Below are 19,079 nucleotides of genomic sequence, written 5' to 3'. Positions count from 1 at the left end.
TTGAATGGTCTCTAATGAATGGTGAGTTTTAGCATAGTCAACACCAAATCCATGACAAAGTGTAACGCCAGTTTAGTGCAGCTGCAAAGCCAGGTCACCAAGGAAAACTGGAGTAGTTATCTTGTCACCAACAGCAGTCTTTGGTTGTTATTAATACCCTCTAGATCAGTGATTTTCAACCTGTGTGCCGCGGCACACTAGGGTTGAGTGTGCCGCGGGGAAAGATCCCCGAACTATGGTGCCCCCAGGGCCGGCGCCAGCACCCGGCAAACCCGGGCAAGTGCTCGTGGCCAGATCTCATTCCCCTGCAGCCGGCCCGTGCCGGGTGCTGGCACTGCGAAGCGGCGCTCCGCTTGCCGAAAGACGCTGCCGTGTGGTGTAACCCCCATCCCCAGCAGCCTGGCTGTGCCGGGTGCTAGCGCCGTAAAGTGGCGCGCGGTATGTGCAGGATGCTGCGTGTGAAGCATTGTGCGTCTGCCAGCAGGAGGAGAAAGACGACGAATTGGAAGCTCCGGATCTGAGTAGAAGACTGAGGTGAGTACTATTCTTTTATTTTAAATGTCACATTTACTAGTCCATGGGGATGAGAAGGAGCTGTATATAATGAATGGGGGGGCGTGAGGAGGGGGCCACATATAATGAACAGGGGGAGGTGTTTGAGGAGGTGGCCACATATAATTAATGATTGGGGGGGGGCGTGAGGAGCGAGCCACATATAATGAATGGGGGGGGGGCTATGAGGAGGGGACTGTATATAATGAATGGGGGGCATGAGGAGGGGGCTGTATATGATGAATGGGGGATGAAGAGAGGACTGTATATAATGAATGGGGGGTGCATGCAGGGGGCTGCATGTAATGTTTGGGAGAAAAGGAGGGGGCTGCATATAATGGGAGATGAGGGGGATGCATATAATCCATGTGGGGCTACATATAATTAAACTATGGGTGGTGAGAGGGGCCTGGGCTGTATATAATTAATTCATGGGGGGCTGCATATAATTAATTTATGAGGGTGAAGAGGCTGTATAAAATGAATCCATGCCGCTACGCCAGTTTACTGCAAAGGGGCCCACTGAGGCTTTGTCGCCCAAGGGCCCACTGAAACCTGGAGCCGGCCTTGGGTGCCTGTGCCGCCGCGCCCGAGTGTTTCGTCCCCCATACTTACCTACAAGCCCCGCTAGGGGCTTTTAATTAGTAAAGGGAGGCCGCTAGGGGCTTTTAATTAGTAAAGGGAGGCAGCTAGGGGCTCTTAATTCATAAAGGGAGGCCGCTAGAGGTTTTTTATTAGTAAAAGGAGGCCGCTAGGGGCTTTTTATCAGAAAAGATAGGCCCTAGGGGCTTTTTATTAGTAAAGGGAGGCCGCTAGGGGCTTTTTATCAGGAAAGGAAGACTGCTAGGGGCTTTTTATCAGGAAAGGGAGGCCGCTAGGGACTTTTTATCAGGAAAGGGAGGCCACTAGGGGCTTTTTATTAGAAAAGGGAGGCCCTAAGGGCATTTTATTCGTAAAGAGAGGCCCTAAGGGCATTTTATTCGTAAAGAGAGGCCCTAGGGGCTTTTTATTAGTAAAGGGAGGCAGCTAGGGGCTTTTTATTAGTAAAGGGAGGCAGCTAGGGGCTTTTTATCAGGAAAGGGAGGCCGCTAGGGGCATTTTATTAGTAAAGGGAGGCTGCTAGGGGCTTTTTATTAGTAAAGGGAGGCAGCTAGGGACTTTTTATTAGTAAAGGGACGCCGCTAGGGGCATTTTATTAGTAAAGGGAGGCCGCTAGGGGCTTTTTATTAGTAAAGGGAGGATATCCCTTTTGTGTTCATCAAAACAGGCCCAGGTTTCACACTGAGTAAGTAAAATAAATTTAGAATCTATATTATTAACTATATGTATAATATGACTGTTTAGTGTCATTTTGTGCTATTTTGGTTGGTTGTGTGCCCCAGGATTTTCTAAGTAGAAAAAGTGTGCCTCGGCTCAAAAAAGGTTGAAAATCACTGCTCTAGATAATATCTGCGTTCACTATCCTTCTGTATATAGTAACAGCCTCTACAGCAGGGGTTTACAACTCGAGGCCTGTCCATGGCATGTGGCTCGCAAAGCACTGACTTGCAGCCCACACTCTGTGATACATTGCTCCCTGTTGCAGAAGCCCAGAAAGTGACATGTACTCAATGCTCCTGAGTTGTTCCCTAGCTTCAGGACCCAGAGCAGAGTAGAGCCAGGAGCAGTGAGTACAGGCGTACTCTCCTCTCATGGGAACTGATTTGCTCACACTGGCAAATATAACCCACTTTATGAGCACAATACAATGGTGCACAGAAGGAAGTGCAGTGTGGTGCAGCCAGGGGATTTTTTTCTGATCAGTTATCTCCAGTTGTATTAGTGGTCTGATCTGGTATCTCCAGTCATATTAGTGGTCTCATCTGGTATCTCTAGTGGTATTCGTGGTTTGATTTGGTGTATCCAGCGGTATTTGTGGTCTCCATTGGTATTAGCCGTTTGAGCTGGTGTTTTTCAGTGGTATTAGTGGTCTGATCTGTTATCTCCAATGGTGTTAGCGGCCAAATCTGTTACCTCCATTGGTATTAGTGGCCTAATCTGGTGTCTCCAGTGTATTAGCGGTCTGATCTAGAGTCACCAGTAGTATTAGTGGACTGATTTGCGATCTCCATTGGTATTTCTGGCCTGCTATGAGGTTTCCAATATTATTATTGTCTCCAGTAATTGTCTGCTCTTGGGTTTCCATTATTATTGTCTGGTTTGGGGTTTCAGTTATTATAGTCTGCTCAAGGGGATCTCCTTCATTAATATTTGTCTGCTCTGGGGGATCTCCTTCATTAATATTTGTCTGCTCTGGGGGATCTCCATTGTACATATTTGTATACTCCGGAGGATCTCTTATACGATTGTCTACTTCAGGGAATCTCTATAATTCACATATGTCTGCTCTGAGGGATCTCTATTATTGATATTTGGATGCTCTGGGGTCTTTATTTTTAATTGCCACACTGTATTATCTGGTCTTGGGTCTGTGTTAGTTATTTTTGGGGTGTGCTGTCATGTGGTACATGGTACTTCTAGGATGTAGTGATGGGTTGTTGGGTTGTCGGCTCTAAGGCCGCATTCACAAGATGCGCTGGGCTGTGGTTTTTTACTCATCCAAAATGAAAAAAAAAAAGCATCACAAAACGCAATGCGATGCAACACAACGCAATTAGACGTTTGTGTGCTTTTTAAAGATATAAAGGCAATAAAGCAACATAGAGGAGGGCCGCAAACGCATGCATTTAAAACCGCAAATAAAAAGTGACGCAACGCATTGTGTGAATGCGGCCCGAGAGTCAGCTCTTTATGGTGAACGACTGGAGATGAACCTTGGTCCCTAATTGAGTAGCCCCGCCTCTTATTCTGAGCCACGTCTCCTTTAACCTAAACATTTCAGTTTAAAAGTGGAGTGGGGCTGGGTGGCTGGCTGCCTGAAAACATCTCCCTATGTAATTTCATAGGGAGCCAGGAAAGCCGACTCCTTATATTGAGCGGGGCTTAATGATCCAGCTCACTACGAAGAGCCGGACTTGCCATCACTACTAGGCTGCTGGTTACTAGTGCGGCCCTCAGGCCAATGAAGGTTGTTCATCTCTGCTGTACAGCAATGTCCCCCTGCATGTAATAAGCGCCTGCACACATGAGGGGGCGCTAGAGCGCTGCAGGCTGTGGCTCCCGTGTTAGCAGGCCGGGGGTGGAGCTGCTGTTGCTGAGCGAGCTGAGGCAGGACCGTGTCCGGGTAGTGTAATCCGCCGGATACGTCAGTCTTGTCGGTCAGGGATCCGGAGGGGCGTCTGTGTAGCAGGAGCCATGTTATGTGCAGAGCCTGGTGATGTCCTGGGGTCATGAGCACACAAGCAGCGCAGCCATAGCGGACACCGAGGAGAGGCGGGAGGAAGCGCCTGGGCACACAGGCAGCAAGAGCCCGCGCTAGCACGGCTGGATCCGGCCTTCAGTGAAGCCCGCGCCTGGGTGTGAGAGCGGCCACCGCTGTGAGTAGTGCCCCTGCATGTGTGTGTGTGTCCTATGTGGGGGCATGTGTATATCACTATCATGTGATGCCCATTACAGTGCCCTTTACATCCTGCTTGTTTTGGTGTCACACAATCCCTAGCTATTAGGCTGGGATGGCATAGTCCACACTGTACCCCCTATTCCCGTGGGTGGTGAGATCGGAGACATGTTGGTACCATCTGCTGGTAATTGGATCAGGAAGTGGAACTTTACTGCTATGATCCAAAGTTCCTTATTGTAGTGAATTACTGGGAATTCCAGTCTAGTGTGGGTATAATCACCCCCGTGTTAAAAAGTTACGGCATTTCACATCTATAGGACAAGTGGACCGTGGGCCCTTTGTGATCTAATACTGCTCCGATTCTGGTTCTGTGCAGAATATTAGGATGTGACCTGTTAATAGATTGCAGTTATAGTGATGCTATCAGAAGTAACCCCAGAACCCTTAGGCCATCTATAAGCAAGGAGGTCTCCTAGTAGGAGAGCAATTTCTGAATAAATGTTATTGGGGGACATGTATTGCTTATTGGGATATCAGAAATGGGGGCGTCTTTACCAAAAACAAATCTTTATATAGCGCCATCACGTTCAGCAGCGATCGTTCTGATCATAGGATACAAATGCAAAACACAATATTGTCAGAAGAAACCATACAAATGAGGACCCTGCTCATTGATCTTACAATCTGTACCATTCTCCTTTTCTGCCCTCACCATTACCATTTTTACTGTATTGATGCTTTTTAAAAAGCCAAATGCTATATTCTGACCTCAGTTTTATATATATGTAGTAGCCAAAATGCATTGGTACCAATGAGGTTAAGCTTTTCTGTCTCAAGGCAGTGAGCAGATGATGTGACCTGTCATCTGTGTGTATGACATGGATCTGTGTGTAATTGTCATGTTGTTATCTCGCTCTGGGCCTGGAGGTTAGATCCTAGATGGTATGTGACTAGCAGCGTCATCCATCTAAGCCCATCACCCCGTGCTTGGGTAAACCCTGAAGGAAAACACCAGTGACTCCTTCCCTTTCTATATGGTAGGGAAACCTCAGCAGCACAGCAGGCATTATTCATGCACACCAGCAACTGCTTGACGGATGAAACCCCTCTGCAGGGGGATGGGAATGTGCTTGAAAAAAAACAATGTAAGGAATTGGTGCTGGAGGGGAACAATGGTGATGAACCGTCCTCTTCCATGTGATGTAATACATCTCGTATTAATAAAGCCTTACTATGTGCATGGCAATGGTGAATGGACTGGAGCCGCACAATGCATTCCTATAGTCGGCGAATCCTACTGGGAAACCCCTGTAAGATATTTCTGTTCCCAGGGAACCCCTGATACCATTCTTGTCTCAAAATGTTGCTATACGGATAAAAGCATTGTGTAATTTTTTTTCCCAGTATCTCAATATCTCATACACGGGAGAACTAATTTAGAGGATCAGTTTGTAAATGTCATGGTCACTCTGTAGTCCTATGTGAATACATCCTAAATTGAGTGTATAAAATAAAAATGTACATAAGATAATTTGTAAAAGAACAATGATCAAAATTGGAGAACCCTTTGGCTGTGTTCACATGTGGCCTTTACATTGCGTTTTGAAACACAACAGCTGAGGAGATTTGCCTAATTCCATTGCTGTTAACCTTGTGTTTTGTACATGCAAGTGTTAACGTATTGCAATGACCAATGTTTACCATCGGAGATTACGTTATTTCTGAATTAAATCCAGTGATCATACATCTAATTTTGATCTCCAGTTTGTGTTCTGAAATCTGTGGTGACATTGATCTGGGGGTCCCTGGGCAAGACTAATGCCATCGCAGGGTTCTGGCTGTTTTGGGGAAATTTATTATGGTCTCATCTGATGTTAATGCCAAACGATAGTAGGGATGAATATAGATGTAGCAATGTGATGAATGACTATATAACCATCATGTTTTCTAAATGTTCTAATTGCTACCTTTAGAAAGTATTTGGCATCTTTGTATAAATACTTAGTTGTTGCTTTGACATTAAGCCACCACATACATGGCCAATATTTATGTGCTATGTGTTGGTTTAAAGGATGGCACATGGACAAATTAACTTCTATGGCTTCTACACACAGACATGGTCCATGGCCATGTGTATGCGAAATGTGGCTTGGACAGTCCTTGGCGTGTGAGCGTACCTCAAGGCGATGGACTGAGAAACGCAGGTAGGGTAAATCTCTCTGTACAACCAGTTCCCATTGTATTCAAGAGGCTGATAAAACTGCAGGTTAAAGGTCATATTGGGCACCACACCTAGACAAAGATGGCAGTGGAGCGCTGTCTTCCACACAAACCAATGCGGTTGCATTGTGACTTGCAAGTTTTTGTAACATGACGGTTTCTAGAAATGAAACCAGGTAGATTTATTTTGCTCTTTGTAGCACAGTAGCTTATGAGTTGCAACAAATGGTCATTTTGGTGCCAAACAAAGCAAAATTTGCCTCCCTGTTACGTGGAGGAAATGTTCTCCGCATGGATTTAGTACATGTCTCTGTCAGTATCCCATGTGGAAGCTGCTGAGCCTGCTCCTGTCTGAATTGTATCCTTGCAAGCAAGAGAAATTGCTACCCCAGAGTATTGTTCCCTCACTTAGAAATGACCCTCTGTCATGCCAGGCCTTTATGATTTATTTTTGGTCCATCTAATGAGGCTTTTCCTTACCAACCTGCAGTACGTGTGCCTTGATTCATCAAAGCATTGTCTTCTTCCAATCCTGCAATCAGGGCTTTATGATTCCTATTACAGTATAGATATACCTGAGCTATTTCAATGGGAATACATTTGAAAACAATGTTAAGTTATACTCTACTTTTTATGTAAAGTAATTTAGATTTTCCAGGTCAAAACATTTTATGCACTTTTTAGATGTTATTATACGTTATGTCTTGTTATTTTTGAGGAAGAGCAGAATAAATAAGATCACACTGTTCACAATGCATTTATGAAGTCAAGTTAAAGGGGTTCATCAATTATACCAAATTTTACCTAAGTATAAGACCCTAATAGGGTCACCCATATTATACTTATCTTGGTATAGTTTGTTAGATGCCAGCAGGATTTCCTGTGTCTTGCTGCACTGGAGTCGTGACACACGGCAAACTTTACCAGGGTAAGTATGGGTGACCCTATTAAGGTCTTATACCAAACTTTGCCAGAGTTGGTTTATCTAGACAACCCCTTTAATGGGAGCTACACTGCACTGGCACTACATGGCCACCATACATTGTACAGGGCTGATTGTTTCTGGCTGCGAAGACTTCACATCTGATGATCTATCCATAGAATTATTCATAAATATCTAGTTTTGGGAAACCCCTTTAATGGTTCTCCATATATGGCACAGTATAGCAACCTATTTCCATTTAACTTCTACTAATTTTATTCAACGACCACAGAAAACAAATCTGCTCCCTGGTGCCAAACCTGGTCAAACGGACTGTAACAGATGGGAAAACGGATTAGAAGCTGATATTGTAATTGCTCATTTTCTGGATGAGAGAAATCCCATAATAGAGCGACCTGTGGCTGCAGATCTGTAGCCAGGTTTTCAGTCTAGTGGAGTCAACACTACTAAATTCAGTTTGCAACGTGCAAGTGTAAATCTGGAGCTCAGAGAAGATAGACTGTCATTGCAATGAGCGCATGAGTACCGAATCTAGCAATGTATTATCCTACAATACAACCTATATGGAAGCTCCGTCCCCTCCATATTACGCGGTGGGCATGCCTCCTTGTGTGTCTTACATATACTATTGTCAGTTTTCATTTAGCTTTCAGTACTGCCCATGTGGATGGCTGGCATGTGTGCAGATCCTTTTTGGGTTCTGCTATCCGACTCTTCTGTATTTTGGATGCCCTTGGTGTATTGTTGTATGATGCCTTTATTTTGTGCATTCTGGTCTATGGACTGCATCTTTTGCTGAACATAATTGGGTTCAGTTGAAATCCATTCATTAACTCCCTAGTTCCTTTCGGATTTTCGTGCCTAAGCCTCGGTTGCTATGGTTTCCATATTCCTTGTGTCAGAAAGATTCTAAAATGTAGTTTGCTATGTGCAGGTGTTGATATAGTGAGTCTCCCCATCTTCTCAGCGGTAGGATTGCTGGATAATACCTTTATTATTTATCTAATCTTCAGAACAACAACTGCAACATAAGGGGCAATTGATTCCTTTGTTCCTCATAAGGAAAGTTTTTGTTAGGTTACAGATAGCACACGTGGACCTGGTGGCTGTGATGATGAATGTAGTTACTTACTTTTCCTGCACATCAGATATGTTTCATGTCTTGGGCTGCAAAGCAAGGTCGGAGGCTCGTCTCTGTAACTGGATATGTAAGGTCACACATCACAATATATGCTTGTCCTTCATACGGCTATACTGTTTTACTTAGTAGGCCTTTATATGATGAGTTTGTTCAGGCAACTTTTATACCTTGAAGGAAAGGTCGAGCCATACCTTGAATATTCATTCCATTGTGTAAGAAATGAAATGAGGACGTGCTTTGCCTTTACACTAAGTAACGGTGAACTAACATGTATTATGTGTTATAAAAATGTAATAATTTCGAATAAAACGTCACTTAAGCTCCATTTTTTTATTTTTTAACCTGAGCTGCACCAATTCCCTGGAATGCTCTTCTTGAGTTATCCGACACGAGCGGCTATGGAAGTGACTAAAGGTTATTCATCAGATGGTGGTTAGTCATGTGTGATAGCTAACCCCATCCTGACTGATATATGATATACATTTATGTGGAATTCATTTTGAATGAAGTGTGGGAAAGCAGGAACTGATGGGGACATTGCTCATCACTACTCAACATATAAACTGGACACAAGTAGATTATGATCAATATTTATGAATAAATATTGGTGGACACTATCTTTTTCATAAATATTCTATAAGCCCTGATGACACATATTAACTGCCAGGGAAAAAAATAGTGGCCAGTGTTGAAGTATTAATGTCTCCCAGGAATTTCAGGATGCTTGTAAAACCTTCGGATCTGTAAAGTGTTGCTATGCAACCCTCTTCCCATAGCTATTTTCGCAATGCTTCCATTACATAACCCAATTTGTTTCTGCTCTCCCCTACAGAACACAAGTAAACATCTCAGTGCCCAGACTATGGCTTATTATTGATGAAGTGTTAATGTATGTCGCCACATGATCTGTTCTGAGCTCCTGGGCTCGGACGCAGCCTGTTATGTCATTTTCTTGCTCTGCATTCCTTTCTCTCCTTCTGGAATTCTGGAGGTATTTCTCTATTACATGTTAAAATGGAATTGCAGGAAGAACACGTGGCACTTCCCTCGCTTGTTCGATAGCTTGAATCTATTGTGTGTGGTTGGCAATGTGGCTGCAGTTTTTACAGGTGGATTTATCTAGAATGTTTCACTTGTAAAAATAAAAACTATACTGCATATCATTGTACCGAAGGAGTCTGCCACACCCCATTGTACCTTATACCATGTGGGGGAACTGGCACCGCTGGAGTTTTACATTGTACTCTGGCAAATGAGGACTGCTAAAATCTAAGCACATCTCTATATAAGAAACCCTAACAATGGAAAGTTGAATGGTTACCTGTGCTATTTACTTCCTAGGGAGTGAGCAGTGTATCTTCCCAGTGGTGGTTACAGCTAATCCACAGTTTTGTGTAGATAAACATATTTTCAGTTGCCCTTGACGCACATCGCTAGGCTGTATATCTGTCTACTTGTTGTTAAAGCATAACTAAACCTTAGAAGGTTTTTTTTTTCTTTTCAAAATTAATAGAACAGGTTATAATAGTAAGCTCTATATTATGCTTTTACTATTAATTGAATCTGCTCCTCTGTGCTTTGTACTTTTTTTTCTGCTCCTTCTTTCTCCTGTAGTGAGCAGTGAGGCATAGATCATTAATACATTATATCACAAATGTATCTGTTATCTGCACTATTTATGCAATTTAGTTAAAATGTAATTAGTTTAATTTTTGGTTATGACAGCATAAGAATCTTGTGTAGTTAATTAAGGATAAAGTAAAATTATTCTTCAGCTGTGAAGTTGTTGTCAGAAAGTTAGTATTTTTTTATAAAAGCCTTGATACAAAAAAGGATGTAATCATTCTTATGCCATATAAAGATGTGGAACAATAGCTGTAGATGGGTTTACAATCATGTGTGCCTCTGTAATGGCATAGGTACTGAACATCAAAGAAACTCCATGAACCAGAGGATGGACTATTTCACAAGCACAGATACTTTCCACTGGTTTTGACTCATCTCTGCCTTTCAGACTATGAATCAAAATCCCCAAGTATGCATAACTGGTATGTCAAGAATGCAAGACTATGGCTTGTTTGGACAAGCAGGTATCATAAGGTGAAAGCAAGGTTCATTGTGCCCATGTTTACTCTATCTGTGTGCTTGGGGGAATAACTAGTTTCCATAGTAGAACGCTGCTGTCTAAATGTTATACAAAATCCTCAGGACTTTTGGCTCATGGCTGTAATTGGGTATAATATGGATTCTATCACATTGGTAGATCCCTTGTGGTATATGAGACGTATGGAATAGCTGTGTGAAGACGCATCCGGTCTGATATTTCCATGCAGGCTTTGAAATGTATGGACATTGTCAACATGTACTTTATAGCTAACCTGTCACCAGGTATGTAATTTTTAGATAGTGACAAGTTCCAATAGCTTATTCTATGCTGATTTAATGAAAAGTCCTTTGTCAGTATTCTGAATAATTTCTGTGCTTTATAGGGGGGGGGGGGGGGGGGGGGGGGGGGGGGAGGCAGCTGTGTGCCTGTGTCTCCTCATGCACGCTTCCTCTACTCCTCACCCCTCCCTCCCCTGCCTGTTCAATGCACATGACAAGAAGTGGGGGGGGGGCTGAGGGATCCCCAATACTTTTATGGGCTCTTCCACTTCCCTGTGTGAGCTGCCTACCCGAGCTGAAATTCGGCAGTAGTTTCTACGTTAGCTGGCACGGGAGTGGGTGTTTGCGGCCCGAGACCACCGTAGTCACGGTGCAGCCTTCTACTACGGCTCAACCACTTTCAAGTCCTAAATTGTGTATAATTCATTTTAAACAGTTGTCACATTTGGAGTAGATAGCGGGCAGCTGAGCAACTTGTGCATACACCATGCGTAAAACCTTTCAACTACAGAGCATGTTTTCTTAGAGTCACTGGACTGGAAATACAGGTTGCGGAAACGATTCTAATGACTTGACAGGGATTTTATTTTTGTTATCTATCACTTAATAGTAGCTCTGATAAATGTCCTTTTTTATGTCTATTTGTGGCATAAAATAGAAACACCAAATATTTATGATGGGTATTTGCTGTTCACATTAAGCCTAGTCCTTCATGTACGTTGTCCGATTCTAGAGATCACGCCTCTGCATATAAGCAGATTGAGCAGACACAATCCTACATTGTGCGGCCGTCTCTGTGGATCTCACACTGCTACTTTTCTTTTGCCTTGGCTGTGTGGAGGCTGTCTTCTAGGGTTTCCTCCGGTTTTGTGCAGAGAGCAAGCAGTGGTCCAGATTTCCATCTCCTGCAGGAACATTTTTAACAAGGTATCTTTTATCATGAGATGTCAGATTGCTGCCAGGCTTCAGCTAAGATGTTTACACTTCTTGCCTGGGTTTGTCTCTGGCAATGTAAAAGCCTTACCAGCACAAGGATTTGGGCCAACGTTTGTAACGCAATGTGAAGTACAGCACCTTAATTCTTCCCGGAAACAAGGCTATGCTGTGTGCAGATACATGAAGGATCTTATGTGTGTTCCTCTGTGTAGACTAGGCTACAGTACAGTTTCTTTTCATTTGTATAGTTTTTCTTTTAGTTGATTATACCATAAATAGATATTCATTGAGCTGACATAAGACCAATTATAACCAAATTAATTTGAAGAGCAGGTTATGTATTGTTTTCCTAAATTGTTTCTATCAAGTTAAAGCAAAACAAGGGGTTGAATGCCTTGGAACACGTTGCCACCCATAAACTTTGTGCTGTCACTACAGTAAAATGTTTGCTCTAGTTAAATAAAATTTCAAATAAAACACTTAGAAATACTATATTCAACCTAATCTAAGCATCTTTCAGTCAGTGACTTAACAGAGGCACCTTTTTTAAGAGGCTAGAAGCATTATACACATATCAAGAAACCTGCTGAAGTTTTGCAAGCATCTCCCTTTAAAGACCCAGAATTTAAACCCTCAAACCAACAATTCCTCGTCCTCCTCAAATAACATAAAATTAGCTGCTGGTGAGGCACTGTACCTTAATCACAGCTATTTTTCTAATATGCAAATTGACATACAGTACTTAACTCTCTTATTCAAGATATGACTCCTAGGCTGCCAGTGAACCACGCCCCTTATTTTGACTGGCAGCTCGGTTGCCCTGCCGCTTCGTTACTTGGGGATTGTCTGCCAATATTCAGCTACATACATATAAAGATTTATTGAAAGGAAATATTCTGTAACTTTTTTTTATTACGGTGCCTTGTTACATTCATGTCATGTGACCAGGGCAAAGTCATCTAAGGTCCTTTACATTTGCGAAATGTACCCCATTTATGTATCTGATCACATGAAATCGCAGCAGCCTCCAAGGAGGATGGAGAAACATAGAAGTGCATGGAGGCTGCTGTGTTTTCTTGTCGTCAGATACATTTTGCAAAATATACACCATGTATGTAAAAGGTTAAAGGACTTAAGATGACATCGTCCTGGTCACATGACCTGAAGTGCTGAACAGTGAGCAAGTATAACCTATGGGGATGAGTAGAGGAGAGGGGCCGGCCAAGCAGTTTAGATGGAGTTGAGATAAAACATGGCCACTCCATTCCATTCTACTGCCATTCCATTCAATCGATATGGCACTGGTGGAGTATTGTGTCACATTTGTTTTGGAATAGAGTAGCAGTGACTGTGACACAGGTCTCTGTCTATAAGGTTCCCAATAATGTGACCCTTAGTATGTCTCTTATGCCCCGTAATTGACATTTACACAATGGTGTCTGTGAGGGTGCACTCAGACTTTCAACTTTTCAGATGCAGTTTTTTAAGCCAAAAGTAGATGTGAATGATAATGGATTCTTGCATATCATTGAGATAAGCTGTTACTCTTTTTTTCACTACACTTCTGGTTTGGACATCAAAAACTGAACATGTGCACGCACCCTGAACCATTGTAATGTGGTTATTTTGGTCAAGTAAAGTGACTGCACCTGTGAAACTAACCTTTCTCCCTATGAGTCATGTTGACCTGCATGTGATTTTATCAGTGAACATTGAGCAGTGGCTAGGAGAAGAAGGATGGGGCATGCAGGGGCAGGGCAGAAGAACGTCCAATGACCTCATGAGGGAAATATACTGTGACTTTAGTATAGACATTATTGTGAGCTCAGTGAAGTTTTGTTGATGAGGTCTGTGATACAAGGCTATAGTGGTCAGGGTGTATATGAGGGACGTCTGTGCTGCGAACGTGCAAGATTTCCAGATGTGCTGGACCTGTAGAGACAAGTTCACCCGGTGACTGGTGTAAAGCCTCCACTCCCAGCGTCATATAAGGGAATGAGGATCTTTCACTTCCAGCTGCTTTTATTTTTACCTTTTGTTTTATAATATGTTAAGAAATAGTCATAGGAGATTTAGGAAATGTCTCTTTATTTCTGTAACAACCATTCCTTACAATAACTTACTCGAGCTGTGCTAGGTTCTTATAGTCCAAAGAATAAAAAGAATTGTCCTCTTAAGATGCCTTGTGCTCCCAGCACCTTTTGTTAGGGAAACTTTGCTTTTCTCTCATCCATTCTTGTTTCCCTTGCCAGCTCTTCATAGTTTTATTGGCGTTGCTACTGCCATGACATCATCCGCAGCACAAAGATTTTCTGAAGGGTTTTCTCTGTCTGGCTCATTATGCTATGAAGACAATTAATGCCAGAGATCCTCCGAGCTGACATGGAAGAATCGACGCTTGGAAATTCACACAGCAGTGTCCATAGTATGCAGCTATTATTTCATTCAGCAAGAATCCTATACACTTCACCTCTGTCTGCGGTACACCAGTGCATGCCGTCTTTACACCCACAACTGCTTTCTGTACTGCTCCCCAGTGTAAAACCACATGCCTTGTTTTCCAGCAAAAAAGTGTTTGTTATTGAGATATAAGCCAATAACAATGCATGTTTTCTGTTGTACTCGTCATAAATAGTTAATATAGCATATTCCTTTCTAGCGGCTTGTCCTGGCATCACTTCAAAGCCAGTTTGCTAATCGTCTGCTTTTGCATAGTCTGTTCCCAAGTATAAATTTTGTGCAGCCGGCTACATCTAAAATGTTATAACAAGATAGCAAATCCCCCCCCCAAAGTTCTATTTAGCAGGATTTACAGATGGAGCTGGAAGAAATGTAATATACTTTCACATTGGTGAAAAGGGGTCATCTGCTTGAACAGTAATGTAATCACGTGGTATTCTGTTATACACTGGTTTTTATAAGGGTTTCATTGCAGGAGCCACCAAAAATAACTTCTATATTGATAACTTATGGATAAAACGTGGAAGTGCCTGGACCTACAATGAGATTTTTTGTAATTTTTGAAACCATGTTATGTTATTGCTATGTTATTGTTTGTATGATGGACAATTATACAATTTTCCAATAAACTGTATCAGTTCCTCACAGTTTTCTAGATCTCTGCTTGCTGTCATTCTACAGAAAGCTTCATTGTTAATTTCCAGTGCAGAGAAATCTGACCATGGTCACACAGGTGCACGGCTAGTTACATCCCACAGCTCTGATTACTCTCTATGATACTAACAATCTGTGCATTTGTGTGACCAAGGGAACATAGAAGCTTTCTAGAGAAAGACCGCAAGCAGAGATCTAGAGAACCATGAGGAATTTATACAAAAATTATATTGTAAATTGTATAATTTTTCATCATTCACACACTAACATAAATTTTCCGAAATGGGAATATCCCTTTAATTTGCCAAGAGAAAAGGCCTACAAGACACTGTCAGTCTATTTTGTGACAAACTAAATATACCCTTCAAAATGTGCCTAAAATTGGGTTGCAGGGAATAATTGTTTGAAATGAAGGGATATTCCGGGAATATGGAGCTTAAATTGTTTGATTTTACGATTCACAAAATTTGAGGCAAAAAATGGCCTCTCTAAAGTAGGCAAGGTTATCACCAAGATGGCCTTCTCTGGAAACTACAGGTCCCATGATCCGTTCTCAGTAACTCCTCCTCCCGCTTATTCTCTGCTCCCAGTGATGATGTAACAGACTGTCCTGCTCGGTTACCATAGTAATGATGTGTAACTGCCATGTACTGCAACCAACCAACCAACTACAGCCAAACATAGTGATGATCACATGACCTGCCCAGGCAGATGCAGGGCATGTGATGTGGACATCACACGCAGTGGAAATCAGCGAAATTGATAATTGTTCATTAAAGTTATTTAAAACTTTCAATAACAGCAAGTTACTTAAAGGCTTATATTTTAAGGACCCATTTGTGTATGAATTATGCTGATTCCTGGAATACCCCTTTAAGGATTGTTCAAAAAATAACAAAGCTGCACTCTACCTGGGGGGCTCACCCAATGCACCTGTTCAACTGCTCGCTGGCTCTGTAATTCCTGCTCCCGTCTTGGAACACAGAATATGCCCGTTTAGCCAGTCGGTGATGCCTTGCATGGGGAAGGACATTTCCTGCTAATAGACATACGACCTCCAAGCATTGAAACTGCAATGGATACTGATCAGTAAATACAACATCTATATGTTAACTCTAACTTGACCCTGGTTTGCTAAACCTTATGTTTGGCCAATTGGTGTCTTCTATTGGTAGCATCAAGCTGAACCTACTACGTTTGACACTGACGAGTTGATGTAGGTTTCATCAATTATCTTTGCAAACAATCCGGAGCGGAAGGAAGTGGGAAAGTTGGCAATGCACCTTCTTCAGGGATTATTATTGCCTTGGGAATTATGCTGTGCTTGTTACCGACGTACGTGATATTCTAGAAGCAGCTGAGGATGTGACTGTGCACATTGGGGCTTTTCAACACCACAGCAGTTACTCGGGGAGCTGTGCTGTAAAAAGATCTTACACACCAGTACACCAGAGTACTCAAAGTCCAGCTACAATTGTGGAATATAAAAACTTTTATCACATATCTTCTCCTAATCACACATAGAAAGGTACACACAGTCTACAGCTTAATAGGGTCAAAACTGCTGAGACCTTCCCTTTTAATGGTGGAGCTGGTAGCTTGGTACGTGATGACTACAGAGAACCTGCATTGCATTAATTTTACCCCTAGCAATTTATAGCCATGGGCTTGTATTTATGGCTCCTAGTTTGTGGTTGTATGCCATAGACTGGACATATTATAACATATGAGCAGGATATAGGAAAGCTGCTAGAACTTTGCATGCTTATTTTACTTAAAGGGATTTTCTGCTTTTTTTTTTTTTTTTTTTTCTTTATATATATATATATATATATATATATATATATAAAAATATATATATATATATATATATATATATAAAAATAAACTGCTCAAATTCGCCTTCTTCAGCGTTCCAATCCAACCGAGGTTCTGTCCCTTATAGCCATACAGAGGCTGGCTGCGACATCATGGTGTGCACACCTGCCTGAAACTGCTGCTCTAGCAGGCTTCCAGCTGTTAATGCTGCTTCACTGCTGTCCTCTGTATGCAAGCAGAGGCTGACCGCAATAGCTAAATAGTACCACTAAGAAGGTAAGTATGAGCTGTTTATTGTTTTTATATCCCCCCCCCCCCCATACACGTATATAAAAAGACAAATTGTGAACCCCAGACAGTCCTTTTAGATCAATGTTTCTAATATCAATATGGTAAATGACAGCATATTTGGATAAAAATAATACCTGTTCGGGGTGTGTACCATCTAAAAAAAAAAAAGGGCTATTTTTAATGACTGTTAAAAAGTTATCCTTAATGTGCCTTAAAGAATTAGATTTACGGAGTGCTAGTTGGAGCCCAGACATAACTTTTATGAGGCAGAGTAGCTAAGTATTCCTAGCATTCCCTTGTGATGTCCTCGGGTTACCAAGGAAACGGCTTTGCCTGAGCACCCTGCATTCTTCATGCTTATGTCTTGTCACATTCTGTCACATTCAGCTCCTTATAGCCAGGCTACAACTTGCACTGGATTGACTAATGGTCTTATCTGTAGACAATTTCCCTTCCATGTTCCATGTGGCGATCTCCTATGAAAAAATATGGAATCTGCTATTGATGGATGCCTCTGTTTTGGTCTTTTGGTATGACTACAAAAATATACTTTGAAAGTCATTGTTTTCTGTCTCCGGTAAGTCAATGGAATGGTTTATGAATAGGAATGACTCTAAAGAGTTTTCCGGGTTCTGATAATTTTGTCACATGTAAAATGTTATAGAGCGTCAGGAGCTGAATAGATTGGACATTGGGGTGGTATCTTCAGGCAGCATGTTATAGAGCGGCAGGAGCTGAATAGATTGGACATTGGGGTGGTATCTTCAGGCAGCATGTTATAGAGCGCCTGGAGCTGAATAGATTGGACATTGGGGTGGTATCTTCAGGCAGCATGTTATAGAGCGCCTGGAGCTGAATAGATTGGACATTGGGGTGGTATCTTCAGGCAGCATGTTATAGAGCGGCAGGAGCTGAATAGATTGGACATTGGGGTGGTATCTTCAGGCAGCATGTTATAGAGCGCCTGGAGCTGAATAGATTGGACATTGGGGTGGTATCTTCAGGCAGCATGTTATAGAGCGCCTGGAGCTGAATAGATTGGACATTGGGGTGGTATCTTCAGGCAGCATGTTATAGAGCGCCTGGAGCTGAATAGATTGGACATTGGGGTGGTATCTTCAGGCAGCATGTTATAGAGCGGCAGGAGCTGAATAGATTGGACATTGGGGTGGTATCTTCAGGCAGCATGTTATAGAGCGCCTGGAGCTGAATAGATTGGACATTGGGGTGGTATCTTCAGGCAGCATGTTATAGAGCGCCTGGAGCTGAATAGATTGGACATTGGGGTGGTATCTTCAGGCAGCATGTTATAGAGCGCCTGGAGCTGAATAGATTGGACATTGGGGTGGTATCTTCAGGCAGCATGTTATAGAGCGCCTGGAGCTGAATAGATTGGACATTGGGGTGGTATCTTCAGGCAGCATGTTATAGAGCGGCTGGAGCTGAATAGATTGGACATTGGGGTGCCATCTTTAGGTTGGAGGAGCTCCTTAGATTTGTTTAAAGGTTTAATTATGATATTTCCATATATAGATATACTGCAAGTGTATAAAACACAGCACGGATATACATGGTTAAATGGAATTTAATCTTTTCCACTTAGACTGAATACTGCAGACAGCACTATTTACTTGAGTGTTGCACACTTGAATAAAAGATGTTTTCTGTGTTTCTCTGACTTCCTTGAAACAAGCAGGAAATTGTGTCCATATTTGTATGCGGCTTCCTCTATGGTTTGTGTACAATTACCTCAGGCTTCCTACTTCTCTCTATATTTTGTAGCGTGCCTCGCAGATTACATGTGTGGTAATATTTCTGTAATTTTCCATGGTACTTTTCTATTAGAGTGCACAAAATACAAAAAAAAAAAAAATCTTGCGCTAAGAAATACAAAGAAATCCACCCACACCTCTGCATGAAGCACAGTCCAGGTGAGTCATTGCTAACTCTATAGAAAGAGACTGTAAGACTGTACATGTCGTGCACATAGAAATGCATTCTTAATAAAAGCCCACAAAAAATGAATTTTTAGATTGTAACTTCCAAGACTCCTATTTCATAACTACTTAGTATGTGATCAGGTGTGTCTCCACACAAAATGGTCCAGTGTAAATTAATGCTCATCCTTAAGGCAGTCCACATATATGCACCTTCTAAAGAGGTTTTCCATACTAAAAATA

At 42.2% G+C, this 19,079-nt stretch overlaps 1 protein-coding gene across 2 annotated transcripts in view; it reads left to right on the top strand.

The window, feature by feature from the left end:
- The first annotated feature begins 3,686 nt into the window (after positions 1-3,686).
- The window catches only part of CDK17 (cyclin dependent kinase 17), an 83,267-nt gene continuing 67,874 nt past the window's right edge, over positions 3,687-19,079 (top strand). Inside the window, exon 1 of one of the 2 annotated variants that reach the window (XM_072146459.1) lies at positions 3,687-4,028. The gene's annotated coding sequence lies outside the window, so the exon portion shown is untranslated. The remainder of the gene's footprint in view (positions 4,029-19,079) is intronic. The other variant, XM_072146457.1, reaches the window with a different exon arrangement.

This window comes from Engystomops pustulosus, chromosome 4 (assembly GCF_040894005.1).
Source record: "Engystomops pustulosus chromosome 4, aEngPut4.maternal, whole genome shotgun sequence".
Classification (NCBI taxonomy): domain Eukaryota; kingdom Metazoa; phylum Chordata; class Amphibia; order Anura; family Leptodactylidae; genus Engystomops; species Engystomops pustulosus.
This window is presented reverse-complemented; position numbering and strand designations above follow the sequence as displayed.